At 52.0% G+C, this 19,421-nt stretch overlaps 1 protein-coding gene across 2 annotated transcripts in view; it reads left to right on the forward strand.

Annotated features, from left to right (window-relative positions):
* The window catches only part of LINGO1 (leucine rich repeat and Ig domain containing 1), a 169,601-nt gene that overhangs the window by 51,352 nt on the left and 98,828 nt on the right, over nucleotides 1–19,421 (forward strand). The window contains exon 3 of one of the 2 annotated variants that reach the window (XM_037395821.1): nucleotides 6,909–6,951. The gene's annotated coding sequence lies outside the window, so the exon portion shown is untranslated. Of the gene's footprint in view, nucleotides 1–6,908; nucleotides 6,952–18,780; nucleotides 18,874–19,421 lie in introns of those variants that run through there. The other variant, XM_037395822.1, reaches the window with a different exon arrangement.

Consider the following 19,421-nt stretch of genomic DNA (forward strand, 5'->3'; position numbering starts at 1 on the left):
GTTGGATTGCGCATGGTCCAATTCCAGATATTTGGGAGAATAGCTCTTCTCTTATTCGTGGAGTTGAGGTAGGACTTATCATGGTGGGCAAAGAAACTGTGGTTGGTACGGGGTCAACACTTTCACAGCACACATTAACCTGTATCCTATTAATTCTTAACCTAGAATCCATTGTCACGCAACAACCGGTGTTAAGCGTTAAACAACAACTGGTATTATTGAGGCAATGAGACCTGTCCCTACTGTTTACCTCTGTTAAGGCTAAATTATAAACCTTATCTGATTCACAACAGAAATCAAGAGTCTTCCTATCGGGTGTTTTAGGAATTGGGAACCGTGTTCTGCTATAATCTAGGAAAATGATCTTCCTTTTGGTTTTGTTTACTTTCCACTAATTTGCATCATCCATCATTTTTATACTTAGCCATGCTGTAGCGGTCACCAGTCAATAATACCAAGAGTAGTGAGATGTCCCACTTCATTCTTCATTGATGGGAGAGTTTTTCAGGAGTCAGTTATTTGTCAGCTGGTTGGCTGACCACCTGTTTAATGTGAAAATGGTGTATCCAGTCATTTTAACAGCAAAAAAGGAACATTGTAAAATGGTATATGGACCTTCCTACTTAGGTTCTAATTTGGATTTTCCCGAGAACACCTTAATTAAAACTTCATCTCCAGGTTGTATATCGTGTACCTGTATTTCCAGAGGTGTGGGCTGATACCATTGAGCATGCCTTCTGTTATTTTCAAACCCTTTCTGCATATGCGTGTGACATGTTGGGTCATCTGTTCATCTCTGTCCAGTAGGCTGGTCTTTTCTGGGATATACATTTCTGGTATAGTTAAATGGCTCTGAAAGAGAATTTCTGCTGGTTCTAGTCCTGTGGATCGTCACAGAGCATTCCATACATCCCGTAGAGCTAAGTTCAGTGCTTCTGGCCATTTTAAAGCAGCGTGTATACATATTTTTGATATTTTCCCTTTTAACTTTCTGTTCATTCTCTCTGTTTCTTCCGAAGACCGTGGGTGATAGGGAGTATGCAGGTTTCTGTCTATTCCTAATGATTTATACAGTTGGTCGATTATGTTTGCTGTGAAATGAGCACCCCTGTCTGACTCGATTGACTCTGGAGCTCCATGTCTGGGTATGACATCCCTCAGTAAGGCCTTTACTGCTCCTGCTGTGTCAGCCTTTCCTGGTGGGAAGGCTTCTACCCCGCCTGATAACCGATTTACTATCACTAGGAGTGCTCATACCTGCTGGCAGATGGCATATCCCTGTAATCTATGTGCCGTCTTTGAAAAGGAGAGTAGTCCCGCAGTCGCCCTCCTAACTCTGAACTCAGCCTGATGCTTGAGAACCTCTGACAAGCTGGGCAGCTGTCGGTGATGCTTTTTGCAGCTGCATAAACCCCTGGCACTGCCCGTACTCTTTGCCCTTGGTTGGCTGCTGCCGCTGCTCCTCCACGAGCTTTATTGTGAAACCACCTTGTCACCATAATTACATATTTTTTGGTAACATTGGTTTTCCTCCAACCGTCTGTCTTCCATCATCATTTTGTTCTTCTTCCCACTTCTCTCATTGTTTCTTTTCTTCTGATGAACAGTGCTTTTCATGCGTGGTTTTGGTACCCGTTAGATTTGGCTGTTCGCTCCAGTTCCCCACTGGCATTGTAACCGTACGTTCCCTCAGAGGCTGTTGAGCCGCAGCCTTTGCCGCTGTGTCAGTCGAGACATTTCCTTCACTAATTCCTGTGGTGTCCTTGGTATGATCTGGACAATGTATTACAGCAATTTCTTTGGGTAGCTGGACCGATTCCAGCAACCTGAGTATTTCTTCTCCATTCAGCGCTATTTTCCCTGATGATATGAAAAATCCTTGTTCCTCCCATAGCATTCCCGTTGTATGGCATACCCCAAAAGCATACCGAGGTCCATCTGACGGGTTTCCTTTTTCCCAGACATGCTGTATGTGTCAGTCCCTTACATGATCATCTTTGCTGGAAGTGGTTCAGCTTCTATCACTGGCCCTTGTGTGACTGCACTGTACCTGGTCCATCGTTGTCCACGTGGGCAGTAAGATGAGCCACCTACAATCCGAGTTAGATCTGGGTACTGCAAAGGAACATCAGTTAAATCTGTTCTTGGTTTGCTTGAGGTGTGCATCAGCTCTTCGTGCTGATGATGTTCTCCATCAGCCGGCAAAGGGGTGAGGGTTGCTGGATTCCCAGTATTGCAACTCCAAAACCGTATTATCCACCATTAAAAGGACCAGCTCATACCTAGGTGCCTGCTGTGGCACTGCTGCTTGGGTTACATACCGTTTTGACAGTATTTCCACCTCATGTGGGGCACAAACTGTTATGGGGTGTCCCAGAATGAGGGGGCAACTTTTCACTAATACTGTAGCTGCTGCTGTCACTGAATTGATGTGAGCTGGCGCTCCTCAGCAGTGCACGACTGGCCTCTCCGGTGGGGTCCTAATCTCTGCGTTACCACTCCACTGGCTTTTCCTTTTTGTTTGTGCATGTACAAACTGAAGGGCTTTGTATAATCTGGGAGCCCAAGAGCAGCAGCAGATGCTAAGGCTCCTTTTATTGCTTTAAAAGCTTGCTCCCTCTCCGGGCCCCATGTAATAGCCTCTACTTCTCTATTTCTTGTTGCCTCTGTCAGAAGTTTCGTTAATTCCCTTAACCCGGGAATCCATGGCCAGCAAAATCACACAGCTCCGAGGAACCCTCTTAACTGTTTCTTTGTGAGCAGTCGTGGAAGCGTGACTATAGCTTCTGCTCTTTCTGGGTTTATTATTCGCTGTCCTTCCCTTAAGATAAAACCTAAATATTTAACTTCTTTCTGACACAGCTGAAGTTTGGATGGAGCTGTGCAGTGACCTTTCTCTGCTAAGGCAGTACCCAGCTGCACAGTGACTAATACACAGGCGGTTTTGTCTTTACTTGCTATTAGCAAATCATCTACATACTGCACAAGAGCTGATCCACCTGGTGATTCTATATCCCTTAAATAATTTCACAGTATTCACGAAAAAATTCTAGGAGACACTGTGAATTCTTGTGGAAGATGTGTCCAAGTTAATTGTTGCACTTTCCATGTGAAGGCAAACAGAAGGTGGCTGTCCTCGCCTGGTGGGATACGAAGGAAGACAGCGGTTTGATCAATCACAGTAAAATATTTTGCCCAATGTGGCATTTGTAAAGGTATGGGTGAGGGCTCGGGCACCACCAGATAAGGAGCCAGGGTGTGCTGGTTAATTGTCCACAAATCTTGTACAAAACAATATCCTGGGTTCCCATCTTCATCCGATCTATTCTTTTTTACAAGTATAGGAGTATTATATAGACACACACATACTTCTAAAATTCCTTGGGCTAAATGCTGGTCTGTTTGCTTTTGATTAGTTTTTTTAGCCTCTTGGGGAGTAGGATGGTGTTTCACAGCAGGTGGAGTTCCTCCCTTTGTTTTTATGTTCATGGGTTGAGCTGACATTGAAAATCCTGCCTCAGTGCTGGCTTTACTCCGTAGCTTTGTTGATATGGATTCTAGTGCCTTTGGGATTTTAGATTCATTCTTTGGGCTTTCTGAGTATACACTCATTCCCATGATTATCAGGTCTGTTCCCTCAGGTGGCAAGCGTAATTCCACGTCTAAGGCCTGCGAGAGATCTCTCCCTAGCAAGCATGCTGGAGAATCCTCTGCTAGTACAAATCTCCCCCATATACTCTTGTTGCCTATTGTTACTAACAGGGATTTACTCAAATTCCTTTCTCCGTGCCCCATGACTCCACATATTAAAATTTCGTCTGTGATCCTAGATCCTTTGGGAGTAAAATTCAAACGGGATAATGTTGTTCCTGTATCTACCAAAAATTCAACTTCCCAGCCTTCCACTTTGCCTGTATGTCCTTTTTGATCTAATTGTGTTTCCCACATACTAAGGACTTCTAACCCTTCCAGTCCCTCAGGATCTACCAGGTCTCCTTCCTCCTGTCATTGCGAGTCGTTATTTTCACGGGGTGCTCCTTTGCATTGATAATTTTCTTCCATCGTCACTCCCCCCCACCCCCCCCCCTTCCCCAGACAGAGGGGACATTCTTGTTGTGCGTGTCCCAGATTCCCACAATACCAGCATTTCCTTTCTTCATTTCCGCTCCTTCTCCCCTCTCTATTCCCTGGTCTTGGGCCAACGCCATGCCTGGCCTTCCTCTTCCTCGACTCCTGTCTCTCATCTGCAAATTCCCTGTTAGGGCTGCAGCCACTGAGTTAGCCTCTTGTTCTTTTGCTTTCTTTCTCTTCTTCACTTGCTCAGCCTTTTGTTTCCCCTCTCGCCCATCACATACGAATATTGTCACACTTAAATTTTTTTGCAGTCTCCCCTTGCCAAGCTGGCATACATTCTTTAACATATTTCCATATGTCAGGGGCCACTTGATCTGCAAAGACAGTGATTGTGAGCACATCATGGAAGTTTTGGGGGGTCATTCCCCCATATTTTAACAGGGTTGGTCAGAGCTGTCCCCAGAAGTCACTGGGGTGTTTGTCTAGCCTCTCTCTACACACTTGCACTTTAGTCCAATTTACTCCTAGCTCACCACATACCTTAATTGCCTCCATTAAGTTGCAGAGGTCCTGTTTGGTGAGTGGCTCCATCCCCTGCATTATGATAGTCCCAGTTTGGGTCATTTGTTGGCCAAGGGTTTCGGTTTCCCCTGGCCTGTTGCGCTAACTCTGCATCTTTGTTAATTATTTTATCTCGCTTATTCAGCCGAAACAATTCTCTCAAAAGTACCTGAGTCTCGCCCCAACTCGGATTATACTGTGTGTATGTTAGAAAATAACCGGGCACATCTTTCAGCATCTTCCCTCAGCCTCGGCATTTTCCTGCCTCGTGAAGCTCGGTCTCTGGGGTTCCAGGGTTGTTAGTAAATACGTGCGATACAGCGGGAGGAGGGTTTGCTCTGCCTGTTCCTCCTCGCTGTGGAGCAGCAGGATTGGGTAAGGTGTTGGAGACCATAGGCTAGAGTCTGGCAGCCAGGCAAGCAGAAATAGGCAGCAGAGAAGGAGCGTTAGGCATGTAAGGCAGGACAGACACCATTGGCCTGTCATCTGGGGTACCAGCATCCGCTACCACAAGCGTCACCTTTGGTAAAATCTCTTCCTCCTTCTAACAGCAGCTTGGGTGATTCCTTTCCCATGCCCGGTTGTCCTAAACGTACCAGTAATTCACCTGTTCTGGGAATCTGTTCTTTAGATGGTGTTGCAAAAAGGTGAGTTCTGCTGGTCAGAAGTCCCCTGCAGTGGCCACCAGCCTGTTCATTTGCCCTCCTTGGCTGTGAACGGCCAATCTTCCTGACACGATGTAACTGTGCACATTTTTGACGGACCAACTGTGCTATCAATCTTTTTCCAGTTTTCCAATACCTCAGCTAAAGATGTCCCCTTCTCTATTTTCCAGTACCTGGGGTACAGGTGCCCCCTTCTCTATGCCAGGTGTGTTTCCCATTGTTTTCAGCTACTAAGAGGAGCTCACCCCTTTCCTGTGTGCACCCTCCTCTGGGCAGGACTTGAATCCACCCCAGTACCAAGAGGGACTCAAACCCACTACAGTATTTTCACTAAATCTGCTCAGGGCATTTTAACACTCACCCTTTGATGCCTCCTGCTCCGAAGACCCCTGGTGAACTCACCTGCTGGAGATGAGAGGATCTGATGGGGGTGGCGTGGGGTCCTGGTGGTGGTCTGGGGTCCCATCTGGGTCACCAAGCTGTTAAGCTTCTCCGCCCTTGGCATCAGCTTACAGCCTAAGGCTTCAGCACATCGAGCTACTAGTGCTAAGTAAGTTCCACTGAGCGATTAATATCCTTTATTTCTATACAAGGTGAGGAGCTGGTCCCTCATCTTTACAGTTGGGTGTTTGCACGCCCCATGCCTGGCACTGCTCCTGTTTGCAGAGCTGATAACTGATGGCAGGGAAGACTTTATTGTCTGAGGAATACTTATGCAAACAAGCACAATGGCTTAATAGAGAACACCTGGAGAAATCTCCAAAGAAAGCATCATAAATTCCCCTTCCCTTGGATTTATGGGGAGATTTTTCACAGATATTTATGGTTTCCCAGGTGCGTTGTTGTGACTCCTTAGCATAGATTTGCATGGCGTGCTGCAGGAGCTGGTGAGGCACCAGGAGAGGGGAGCGGTGATGGGGCAGCCATGTGCTCATACTGGGATGGGAGTGGTGATCCGTTTCTTGATCCCTTGGCAAATTCCCACGGTGTGCGGCAGCTGGCAGCCCTGCCAGCGCCGGATGAGTGCCCAGAGAGGCTGGTGGGGGAGACTAGGTGAATTTAGGCAGCCCTGATGGATTCAGATGGTCCTGATAGAACGCAGGCAGAGGTGACCGCTCTCCCGCCCGCAGTGCCGCAGCCCTGTCTGAATGCACTGGCTGCAGGGACGCAGGCAGGGAAGGTTCATTTTCTTGCTTTTAGGGCTTTGGCACCGTTAGGCTGCTTTGTGGGGGCCTGCTGGGTGCTGGGACGCCCTGGCCAGCTCCAGAGGCAGCATGTGTGCACCTGGATGCTGTGGCTGAGAGAGCAGCCAGCAGGGTCCATATCTGAGCACCTCTGGTGATGTCCAGGACATTAACTGGTGCTAATTAAGTAGGATGTGTACACATCTCATCCAAGACTGTCATGGTAAGTCTGTGACTTGGGGTGGCTGGAGTTTGTGGAGCAGTTTTGTGCCCCGCGGGGCTGGGCTCAGCACTGCTGTGGGGCAACATGCCCCATCCCACCCATGTGGGACCGGGGCAATGCCAACACTCCCCAGTCACCCTCTTAAAATGCCCACTGCTGTCACCAGCCAACCCACCGAAGCCATCTCTTTCTCTTTTCCAGGTCTCTTGCCTCGCCAGCAGGTCCTTGCAAGATTTCAGCTCTGGTAAGTGCAATAGCGTTTCCTCCTTGCTGCGAGTGTGTCGGTGTTACGCATCGCGTGGTGCTGGAGCAGCAGCAGGGCTGGGCACCGTCGCTGCCCCCCAGACAGGTGTGAGAGCCTGAGCGTGCCTCTGCCAAGGAGCCAGCTCCTGCGTGCTTCACCCCAGCACGAACGGGGGGCTGCGTGCTGGCGCAATTATTTCCCCGCCACGTGAAAGTTGGCTGATATGCGTTTATCGCTGCCTTTCTGTAATCCGCAAAGTGAAACTGCGTGGGCATCTTTGATTCTTCCTGGGTAAACTTTGACGGATAGGAACTGAAAACTTCAATTGAGTAATTGGTGTGATGATTGCAATAACAGCCGGGAGGGCTCTGCCACCACTGCTGCAACAGCTGTGGGGTGGGACTCGGGGGACCTTTGGAAGGATAAGAAGGTGGGGTGATGGGTGGGAGGAGAGGCAAAACCTCCCTGGGGAGCTTCGCAGGGGAGCCAGGCTTAGAGGAGCATTTGGGACCTGGAGGAAATGTGAAAGTCAGAGGTTGTGGTGCTGGCTGCTAGCTGGTTTCGTCACCTGTAACCTTTCCAGCCACAGGCTCCTCTCAGGCCACCTGCTCTGCCACCGGCCACCCTGCTTGCTTTCTCTTGGGGGACCCAGTGGGTAGAAGCATAAAATTTCCCCTTTCTCAGGCTCAGGTCCCTATGCCACTCTGTGTTTGACGTTTTCGCACTTCCAAAGCCCCCATGGGTTTCCTGACTATACACTTAACCCAGCAGAAAGGGTCCTGCTTCTGTGCTGGGATAAATTAGCCGGGCTGTCTTGCACGCAGCAGGGCTACCTCATGTTCCGTTGTCTTCATCTTTGCCCTCTTGACATGTTTTCTCTAAAAAAATATGTATTTATCAAAAAAGCAGCTTCTCTGTTTGATGCTACCTGTTGGGTTGATAATTGAGTCCCACCGAAGGTGCTGACACTGGCCGTGTGCCCAAGGATTTGTTGCCATTGTCCTAGGTTGTGTGGACCTGTTGAACTTCAGGGGTTTTTCTTTTCTTTAGCAGAAAATAGTTCACTAGATGGGGCCAAAACCATGGAAGGGAGAGGTGTTATGGTGGTCTCAGGGTTTTGGGTGCTGCTGGCATGACCTTGCTCTGGGACAGAGCTGCTCCGGGATGGGGACACTGGCAAGGGGCAATGCAAATGCCTGGAATGATGGTGGCTTCTTGCCGTTGCTGACCATGTATGGTTTTCCTTGGTCCAGTCCATCCCCATGGTTTCCCAGCTGTAATGTTTGGTGACTCCCTGCGGTGTTGTCTGCATGGGAGTGTTGGGATGCAAGTTGCTGCACCAGCTGCGCGTCACCTACCTTGTCCCCTCCCTAGCTGATGCTGGTGGCATGGGTGGTTGTAAATCCTGGTGCCTGAGGGACTGGCCTGATGTCCTCTTCCTGTGCATCCATCTCACCAGAGGGCATCTGGCATGGCATCGGCTCACCCCCGAAACTATTCCTTATTCCAAAACTGTGCAGGGACTCCTGATCTGTTGATGCTTTGCTCATGACAATGGCAGCCTCAGCTGGGAGCAGCTCAGATCCCTTCCCTGGTGGCGCTCACCCCTGAGATCCTTCCTGCCCAGCCAGGAGGGGTGGGCTGGTGGGAGACATGAGCTGCTGGGTGTCACCCTCTCCGGTCCTGTCTGTTCTGGGAGCTCCCGCTGCCTTGGCTATTGTGTCCACCGTGCATGTGCAGTTGCTTGGGCAGCGATTCCCATGGAGGACATGTGCCGTCACAAGCTGGCAGCTCGTACCTAATGCCAGGTGACACTCTGAGCGGGGTGTCTGCTAGCCCAAGGCATTGCCAGCCAGGAGATAGACCCTGGAGAGCTGAGGAGGGGTAGTGCTGATGCTGCTGATGGGATGGACCTTGGCCTGGGGCACGTGCTGGTGCCAGATGCGATGTCACGGTAGGAATTAAGGGAAGGGCTGGCTCAGCCGCTGGTGTGATGCTTGCACGCTGCTCTGCACCAGCACGTCGGGCTGCCTCGGCCTGAGAGCTGCACCATGTCATACAGGCATCATCATCGCGTTGGGCACTGCTCCAGCGCATGGAGAAGCTCCAGTTAATGGGTGGATGAACTGACCAAATGATTTTTCCGTGTCAAGGCTGTGTTACATTGGGAAGTGAACATACAGCTTTGCCTTCCCAGGCAATTCCTGCAGGAGCAGCTCTGGCTGCGCTCCTCTCAACAGCCAAGAGCAAGTGTCTCTGGCTGCAGAGTGGGGATGGGCAGGATGGGATCTGCTGGTCCCCAGAAAAGAGGAGAAGGTGGAAAATGGCCTGGAGGAGGGGGCAGCAAGGGCAGAAGTGGCAGCAGTGTTGGAATTGCCTCTCCTGAAGCACGGTAATCGGCTCATGGCTTCTTCTCCCTGATCCTCTTACACCCCTCCCATTGCACATCTCTCCCCAGACGCAGCCGTGTGTGTTAGCAGAGATAAAAGCTCTCTTCCCACGCGGGGCTTTTCTTCCCCAGTGTGCTTAATCACGAGCCAGTGTGGCAAACAGCCTTCCTGGGAGATGCCCCGGGCTCAGCTCCTCGCTCTCTCTCCCTGCCTCCTGCCTTTTGCCTCTGCTCCCGCTTTCCCCCATGCCCCGGGGCTCCCCATACGCCCCTGCAGCCCGCGCAACCATCACGTGCCTCTGATAAATGAGCTTCATTTGCACCCAAAATTAATCACATTGTCACGCTGGCAGAGGATGAGGCAGCTGCGCCGAAATGCCTGAATCTCTGGCTAATTTATCACAGGGGCAGGGTGCAGAGCTGCTCCACAGTTCCCATTGCATTGGGGACATGCTCTGGAGAGGCGGCTGGTGCCGGGGACCTGCAAGGGCTGGGACCGAATGTCTCGGGAGGAGGTCTTCTCCTTCCCAGAGCTCAGGCGTTGATTTTCGACCAGGCAAACCTGGCAGGAGGTTGCTCACATCCAAGAGGGCTGATGCTGCTGGTGACAGCCTGACTCCTCTGAGCCACCTGGGAGCTGACATCCTCCTGCGCTGGAGGATGCTCAGGAACCTGGAACAGGAGATTAATGAGGAAAATGGATGCAAAGAAATTATTCCAGGACTTCCAAAACCAGGGTGTTTGCAGACGGTGGAAGCAGGAGGCGCCCAGCCAGGTTGATGTGTCCTGTTTGCTTAATTACTACAGCGCTGCTTGTCAGAGCAAAGCTTTCACCAGCTGTGTGCCTGCAGTGTGCCCGCAGCCTGCGATGGGCTGGCATTGACGTGGAGGATCAGCTCCAGGGCTGGGGGTGCTTGTCAGTGCCAGCTCCTGGTACAAGACATTTGGGGTGGGAGCCAGTTGTGGTGTTTGGTCCTGGTGTTGCACGCCTTTTTGGGATCCACATAATCTTGTTTGCTCGTTGCCAGCTGCTCGTCTCCATTTTAGTATGGGTTTGGCTGGGCAGACCCTCTTTTCCTAGGTCAATCCCTAGGGGAGACATGGGTTCCTCCAGTATATTCACTCTCACTTATCTTGTGGCAATTAATTACTGATTCCAGACCAGGCTCAGCTCTGGAGTGCTCATTAACTAATTGGACGCCTTCCAGCAAGTCCCAGCAGTCCCTCCACGACAGGAAAGTCGCGCGTTCCTTGTCTGCTCCCTGATTGCTTTGTCCCCCCGTAGTTGATGCAAGCACCTTGAAAGAGGTCTGCTGGGGCTGCTTTCCTGGAGCTTGCGGGGGGCTGCTGACAACACGACGAATGCTTGCTTTGGGATGCGAAGGAACAGACAGCAAAACAAAGTACCATGTAGATGCCCCATACGGTGACTGATGGCATGCTTCAGTGGGCTCTGAGCTGGTGGAAGAGGTTGGAAACCTGCTCTGCCCGCTGGTCTCTGAGGGTTTCACGATGACTCTGCAGATGTTGTCAGATGTGGGTTTTTTTTCACTGTGGCCCAGCAGAAATGCAGGGAAACTGTTGTACTTGGTGATCTGAGGCTCTGCGTTGCCCACGTTTTGCTGTCAGGGGAAGACCTGGTCCCATGCTTTTACAGAAAAGAGGCTTTTATCAATAAAAATTGAGCTGCTGGTGCTCCCAGCAGCTTGCCCAGACAAAACAGTAAATTGCTTTTTTTAGAACTTTAAATCTTAATTCGTAAGGGCATGGGCTCCCTTACACCAGCAGTAAGCTGGCTTTGAGATAAACCCAGCGTTTTGGGGAGGGAGAAAGGCTGTTCGGGATCTCCTTCTGACATGTGCCTGGGATGGCCCCACAGGGTCTCTGGCCAAGAGGCACCAGCAGTCGTGGGCAGCTGAGCCAGGGGATGGGAAGCTCAGTCTGAGCATCTCTGAGCCTTGCCTTCAGACCCTGCAGCCTGCGGGGCTGACCGCAGGGTTCTCCTCCCTCTTCGTCCAAATGCTTTAGAGTGGTTTTGGGGCTGTGCTTGTGACTCTGGTTTTGAGCTCTTGGGAGAGGCAGTTGTGTGCATGGCTGTGAGCAGGAGACATGCCTGACCTGATGTTCTTCCTTATTTTGACTCCCCCGGGGGCCCTGGGGTACGATGCAGCCTTTGGTCAATGCAGAGGAGGAATTACCACTCTCTTGGCTCAGCCATGTGCTCAGAGCAAGCCACTGCTGTGGGCAAAAGGGCTCCTGGGGTGCCACTGCCAACCTGGGTGACATGGGTGATGAGTCCTGGTGGTCAGTGTTGCTCAGCATCGCCGAGGACGCTTACTTCACCAGGCTGCCTTATTCCATTCATATTCTCTTATTTTTTTAAGTCAGGGCTACAGCCAAGGCTTCGTAGGCATCCCTTTGCCAAAACACGAGAGAGACTGGCTTGTGCCCCTGGTTGAGTGGAGGCGCTGGGGAGAAGCCAGGGAGCAGCTGAGATGTTATGTGGGGAGTTGGGGGTGCGTGGTGATGCCTGTGCAAGAAATGATTCAACAGCCTGGGAAATAACAGCTCAGGTTGCCAAAGCGCGTGTTGAGAGGGTGGCAGGCAGCGCGCCTCGGGAGTCTGACAGCAAAGAACAGCGATGTTGGGCGACTCCAAGAGATGCTTTTGGCTTGGGTTGTCTGAGATGGAAGAGTGAGGATCAGTCCCAGGTCTCACCGAAGTGGCTGGGCTGCTGCTGGTGCTGGGAGAGGGCAGGACCTGCTGCCGGAGCCTGGCCGGGGCAGCAGCTGGTGGCTCCGCTCAGTGTTTGCCGTCCCTTGGCTGGGAGGGAGCCTGGGTGCTGCTTGGGGAGCAGCGGAGTGAGGCATCCCTGGGAGCACATGAGATGCTCTGGGGATGTTGCGTCACCTTGGCAGAGGGAAGTGCTCATCCACCCAAAGAAAAGTCTTTTCCAGTCTCCAGCCACTGCCAGAGCTTGGGGAAAGCCAAGCAGCTATTTTGAAGTGCTTTACCACACTCTGCAGAGATTGCTGCGGAGGTGCCCAGGCCTTTTAAGACTCAGAGTTCAGTTTCCCTCCCTAGAAATTCAAATGAACTGTCTCTGCAGATGCCCATGTGGCAGCAGCTGGAGCAACACTCCAGGGCCTGCCGCGGCAGGGCTGATGCCAGTGAATTTGCCGCCTGCCTTTTCCCCGGTGCAAATAACTGTGCCGCAGATTACACCAGACTTAACTATCTGTTAACGGTGTTTTCTGCTCCTTCAATCTTTTATTAGTGCCAAGGAACTGGAAGTGTTTCTCTGGGTCTAGTCCGGCCCCGCAGCAGTGAATTGGGTGGCAGTGGGTGCTGTGGGTGGCGGGGGGGGCAGGGCAACGCTGCCCCGCAGAGCCTCGGGCTGCTGGCCGTGCCCTGGCCCGTGGCTCAGAGGAGCAGGGGGCACCACTGCATCCCTGTCAGCACCAGGAGATGGTGCTGAGCCCTTCCCCACAGGGCTTTGCAAGACAGCTGCAAGGCAGGTTCATGGCACCTCAAGTCCCTCTGTCTCTCTAAGATCCATGTGGATGCCATGGATTTCAGTGCTATCTTGCATTTTGCTCAGGCACAAATAACAGCATTGTGCCCAGCGATGCAAACCCCCTGCACCCCCGTTTTCGAGAGGGCTGTGCTGCAAAGCACCCGCCGGGTGCTCTGAGCTCTGCCCTTGGGGGTTCGGCACAGTTTGTGTTTCCTTGAGCCTCCATTTTCGGGCAGAGCTGGAAACACCAGCCTCCCAGGGAGGGCCGGTCCTGGCACGCTCCAAAGCCAGCTCAAGGGAGCTGGAATAACCTGATCTGACTCTGCAGAGCCTGGTTTCTAGTCCCTGTAATTAAACACCCAGCTGTTGAGATCTTTTATGTGTGTTCAAATTGAAATTTGGCAGGCTTATGGTAGCAGGGAGCAGGATGCGGTGACCAGGAAGATCTGTTGCACTCTTAAAGCAAACTCCATTATACCCCAGCCAGGATGGGCAGGGATCTGAGCACGCCAGAGATGCTTTTATGGGCTGAACTGATGAGATTGGGTGGGAAACTTTGCCGTGTTATTGCTGATACCCAGCCCATGGGTGAGGGTGAGAGGGGGCTTCCTCAGAGATGGGGTCTCCAGAAGCCAAAAGGAGTCCCCAGAGCCCCCTAAGGCATGTAGGAGCCACATGTTAGGCTGTGGTGTTGGAGGGAAGATATCTCCAGCTGCTGGAGATCTTCCAGGCAGTGCCTGAGCTGACCCTAAGTACAACTGCCTCATCCTGGCAGAGCTGGCAGGAGGAGATGGCAGCTCCTCTGAACCAAAACCCTTAACTCGAGATTTGTCCATCACTAGAGATGATGCACAAGAAGTAAACGTCACTTACCAGATTTATGGGGAAGATGCTTTGCCAGTCTCCTTTTTAAGGTTATACTAAAAATTAAACCACATTTTCCCCCAGGGGGGAGTGGCAGGCTGTCACCATAAAAAACGTCCCTGTGTGTTGTGGAGCAGCACACGTGTGTGCACGCAGTGTACGCAGGGATTGAAAGGCAGGGCAGCACAAAAGGCATTGCTCACGTGGCTGTTGAGCTGTGGAAAATCATTATTTTACACATATATTTTTATATGGCAGTTTCCTGCCTGCATAAAAGAAATCAGAGAGTTAACTCAGGCTCAGAACTGAGTTCCCAATATAAAAACCTGGAGCGTGACTTATTTATGCAACTGAAGCATAAACTCATTGGAGATGCAGGCAGGCGTGCTTGGCATGGCCTCCTGTTCCTGCTCAGGTACAGCAAGAAAGCATCCCGTCCTGGCAGGACCTGCGATTCCAGAACGACGTGGCACAGGCACCATCAGCTCGCGGGATGTGGTTGAGGTTAAGCAAGGGACCAGCTTTGCTTTGACTGACGACGTTCTCCCTTCCCACCCTGAGCGGTGGGGCAGCAGCTCAGGGTCTGGCTGTCCCCAGCCGCTCCCGTGCGGTGTGGCTGGATGGGGCCATGTGGCCTGGGGACGTTCATCAGCTCTGGCAGCAGTGCTAATGCGATTAAGGGCTTTTCTCGCCCTCCGCTCAGTGCTCATTAACATTTCCCTTCTAAGGCGTTTATGAACATCGCTTCATCTTGCTGCAGCTTTGGCTTGCGTCGAGCAGAGTGTGGGGGAAGGCTCCCCCGGGGCTGTGGGTGCTGCCCGGCTGGCGGTGGGGCAGCAGAGGGAGGGGATGTGGCTGGGGAGCTGCTGCGCTGCGCTGTGCAACGCCACCAGGCCCAATGCTTCCAGCAAGGAGTCCTACTTATACCGGGATTGGGAGCCTGGGGAAGGCAGATGCTCTGGTTGAGGGAGGGTGAGGCTGCCTAGCTGGTAGCCTGTAGCCTGCAAACGCAGACCTACAAACAGCTTCCCCGTGGTGTCACAACCCCATCCTCTGCGCAGGCAGGGAGAGAACCCAATTTTGGAAGCCTCCTTCCCAGCTCCTTCCAGGACCGGGAGAGATATTTTTATTTGGTCTTACAAGTAGGTCTGGAGAGATCTCCAAGCGGATGCTTCATAGCCTGCATGCAAATAAAACCCTCCCGTGCACACAAAGCCCTTTAGAGCAGCGAGCCCCAGGCTTTGCTCTGCTGTCTGTGCCCCTGTGCTCCCTTTTGGCCCCGTGTCCCTGCCTGGCTCTCCTGGGGATGCTGCAGCAGGCTGCCACAAGGGCTGACCTGTGCCTAGCAAAGTTCACTTGCAGAAGATGCTTCTAGACTTTCCATGGTGGATCCCAGATGGATGGGGCTGGTGGGGGGCTTTTCACTCTCAGGGAAAACCAGAATGGAAAAGTAAAAATAACTGTTTTAAATACAGCATTTCAAGAGAAATATCTAACTGCCACAAATGGGGCTCTTTGGGTCGTGTCCCACTGCTCAGCCGTGGTCCATCCTGTGGTCATGGGGCTGGTGGAGTCCATCTCCACCCAGGGAGGTGAGAGCATGTGGAAAATGTGGAGTAGGGGTGTGAGGTGTTTAGTTGAATTGGAGCCAAACTTTGTTGTCTTTTTAATCACCTGAAATATGTCAGTTTTTGTTGAGCCAAAGTAGAAGAGCGTGTTTGATTATTTTTTCTGAATATTTTATTTCTTCCACCAAGAAAAACTGAATTTCCCATGGAAATTGCATTTCCTGTTTAGAAACCGGCTGTGAACATGCCGCTTGGCACTACAGAAGGCTGCTTTTCCGGGGGCTAATACCTGAAGTTTGACTGATTTCAATATCTAGCAAGACGCATCCTCTGATTCAGCTTTTCCCTGCATCATTGGGGCTTTTGTGCTTTTCCTTTCTCCCATGTGGATCCTCCAGAGCCTCACAAGACCCGGGCTCCTGCTGCAACCTGGCTCAGCTGAGCTGAGGAAGGCCTCTCCTCTCTACCTGCCTGCCTATTTTCATGAAACCTCCAGATATTTAATATCTTTGAGATTTCCAGCTGTCACTCACATGCTGTTGAATTTGACTGCTGAGTCGGAGAGTAATTAGGGGAGACAGACAACACATGGAGCACGTGATTGCACAAACCTGATTTTCTTAAGGAAACCAGGACAAAAAAAATTAAAAAAAACCCCAACCTAAAAATCCCTCTTTTCAAATTTTTCACCTTGTTTTACCTGCAGGCGGCTGTTGACTGTGGCAGGCAGGGAGCGTGGGCTGCTCCGGGGTGGTGACACCCAACATTGGGTGCTGCCAGGGACAGGATGGGTGCTGCTGTCCCCGCAGTCCATGGGGACACGGCGCTGAGTGCTTGGCGCGATGACTTGGTCCTTCTGCCGTGACACTGGGTCTGCGTTAAAGAACTGGTGTGAGCATCTCCAGTGGTGCTGTGCAATTTTGGGGCAGACCTGTCAACTCAGAGCCATCCTTTATAAATAAAGGAGGTTTTAATGAAAACCACTAATAGTTAACAGCCTAGTGTACTGCACCTTAATGTGAGATATTAGCAAAACAGCAGAACATCCATTCAAGTACCTGTTAAAATACTGAATGGTGCTGCCATTGAAGGGACTCTGGCTGGCTGCTGGAGGTGCTGCCTCCAGCCCCGGGTCAGAGTCCTGCTCCAGAATGCGTTGGTGGGACAGGCGGTCTCAGCTGAAGCAGCCAGCAGTGGGTTTGCAGGTGATGCCTGATTGCTTCATGTAGGCTGTGTGCCCCATCTTGCCGTTTGCCCAGGGGCATCACTGTCTGGGGCGAAGGGTGGGCAGGGATGGGCCGCAGGAGCTACTGAGCCTGTTTCTGCCTCCAGAGGAAGCGCAAGAGATGCTGAGCATGTGGTGCTGCCTCATGCTGCAGGCAGCAGGCGGGAGGAGGAGGAGAGCTGCCCATGGAGACTGAAGCTCCTGGCTGACTCGCTGCCCTCCAAGGTCCGGCTCAGCTCTGGGATGCTCGACGAAACCCAGACCCAGACCGCTGCCTGCCTGCACCTGCTTTTATTCCCCTTTCCCACTCCTTTCTCTCCCTGCTGGCGGGCTGCCCAGAGATAGGCTTTTTATGCTGGTGGGTTTTATTTTTTTTTTGGTCTTTTTCAATGAAAATAAATCTTTTATCTGTTGACTATGAGACAGTGCTGGAAACAAAGTCCTACAAATCTCTGGGTTTTTTATTACCACCTTCATCTCCCAGGTTGCCTGTTTGCAGCTTGGTCTGTGGAGTCGGTGGCTAGGATGAAGCTTAACCCCGAGTGGTCCGTGCTGGAGGCAGGGATGCAGGGATGGGGCCGTGGGGGCCCTGCCATCCCTATGGCACGAGATGCTGTCTCCGCTTGCCTTGCAGGGAGTGTAATAGGGAAGGGGAAGCGTGTCGATGGGGGGAGGCAGACATACAGCAAGGAAAACCAACTCATTTTGCTTAATTATAACTGACTGTGACAGCCCGCATCTTTAGTTTGAAAAGTATCTGTGAGGTGCGGGTTGCTTCTCTCAAACAGGATAATTATGTTAATTAAAATGCTTTCTTTATAGCAGTTCTGATTAATAAAAACAGTTCCAGTGCTCTCTTTAAACACGCTAACCTTCTGTTGTGCAGGAAAACTGGCTTTTCTCAGCAATTTATGACTTTTAAAACAGATTACAGTGGGACAGCCTGCTGCTTTCACGCAGTAACGCTTCCTCCCCGGGGGAGAGCAAGGCAGCCCACGACCGCAGCGCCCTGCTCTCGGGGAACAGACGGGGGAGAGCGCTTGGGCAGCAACGCCAGAGCAGGCAGCAACATGTGCCCGTGTGGGAGCTGCGGGTGGGAGGCGTCGGGGAGCTCTGCGAGAGTGCCAGGGAATAAAAATACCACTTATTTCTCTAATTGCTGTTTATTTCCTCTGCAAAGTATTGGGATAATTAACAAGCGCCCAATTAAGAAAAAATTGTGTGTAGGGGAAAACCAGGTATGGGTGCCAAGAGAGATGGGTTTGTGCCAGAGCGTGGCGAGGAGCGGGGGTGGTGGTCCCTCTCGCTGACCACCTGTGGGATGGAGCACCCGGTGCTTCCCCAGCTTCTCACCAGAGACCTTTACCAAGACAATGGTTTTGCTTCTGGGGGTTTTAAAGTTTAGGAGCTTGCATGACTCTTGGTGTTCGGCTGGTTGATGTTTTGTCTCTTGGCTGGTTTCTTGGTTCTTGAAAAGGTTTATTTCTTGCATGTGCAGGTTCAACCCCCCTAAGCATAGTCTGATGTGAGTTTGGAGAGTGGCTGAGCATCTGCCACCCTCCTGTGAAGTGGTGACAAGCCAGGAGGGCTTGGTATTGCTGCAGGTAACTCTGAAAATACTGTGAACAGGCAGCCTGGTGGATCACTTGTTGCTCGTGAGGAGGGTAGGACTGCCACACACTTGTCCCCAGATGCCAGTCCCCAGTCAGCTGCATATTCTCACTGTGGCAAGGAGGTTTTGTGTCCTTCCCTTCCTCCCTTTTCCTTCCCCCACGCCTTTCCCCTGGCTTGGTGTCCTTGCTGGCAGGTGGTGCCTTACCCTGGGCCAGATGCTGAAGCAACATGTGAAGCAGTTCTCAGCTCCCACTTACACATCCTGAGTCCAGCAAGGGGCTGTTATGCAGGGGTAGTGATTTCCATCAGGTCCCTTCCCTCCCTCTATGCCCAGGAGGGGACCAGCACCTCCAGCAGCCGATCCCCAGGCTCTGGCACCGCTGCCGAGTGCTCTCCTTTGGTGGGTGCTTTGGGAGGGCTGGTACCATCCTGCTGCCTCGCAGGCAAATGGCCAGAGGGGCTCAGAGGAGTTCTGGGTCCTTTCAGCCTTGCTCTTGTAGAAGAGGAGGAAAATGAGTGCTGTCTGGTTCTGTGAAATACTGCAGGCGAGAAACCACCTTTGCCCCAAGAGATGACAGCATTTGTTTGCCATCCAGCTGTGACCCCTGGTGCAGAGCAGGGTGGCTTGGTGACTTCACTGGGTTTGCTCGACCCGGGTGAACTGCTGGCGGGCGTGGGGAGAGGGGCTGCACTAAAGCTCCCGAGTCAGCACCCCATGACACATGCGCTGGAAAGCAGCCATGTGGTAAGATTTTTGTACTCTAAACCCCTTCACATGGCTGCTGCTGGCTATGCCTCCCCCCACATGTGCCGTGAGCCTCTGGGTGTTGAAACCTCACCTGGGCACCCAGCGAGGCTTGGCGGAGCTCACTCCCCTCCCCCAGCTGGAAGGACCCGCCAGCCCCACGGCTGATGGACTTTTATTCCTTGTTTGTCACCACTTCTGTCCCTTCCATCCCTCCTGTCCTTCCCAGCCCTGCTCCCCCTCTTTTGCCATGTTTGAAGTCTTTTGGGAAAGGCTGGTTGGGGAGAAGCGCTGGGTATAACCCCTGCCACGGGCTTTAGGGTTTCATCTATGGGCAGGGATGGAGGCAGGCTTCCAGTGTGCAGCAGGGCAACTCTGCCCTCCGGTGTGTTCGCACCCTGCAGAGCTGGGTGAGCAGGGCAGTCGTACAGTGAAGCCACCGAGAGCTTCCCTGCAGGTTACCCCCCCGTGCCTGGGGGCCACAGCCGCCCCTGCCCACCCCAGCAGGGCTCCAGCCCCCCAACACAGCCCTTTCGCTGCCCCACAGG

The sequence above is a fragment of the Falco rusticolus genome, chromosome 7 (assembly GCF_015220075.1).
Source record: "Falco rusticolus isolate bFalRus1 chromosome 7, bFalRus1.pri, whole genome shotgun sequence".
Taxonomy (NCBI): domain Eukaryota; kingdom Metazoa; phylum Chordata; class Aves; order Falconiformes; family Falconidae; genus Falco; species Falco rusticolus.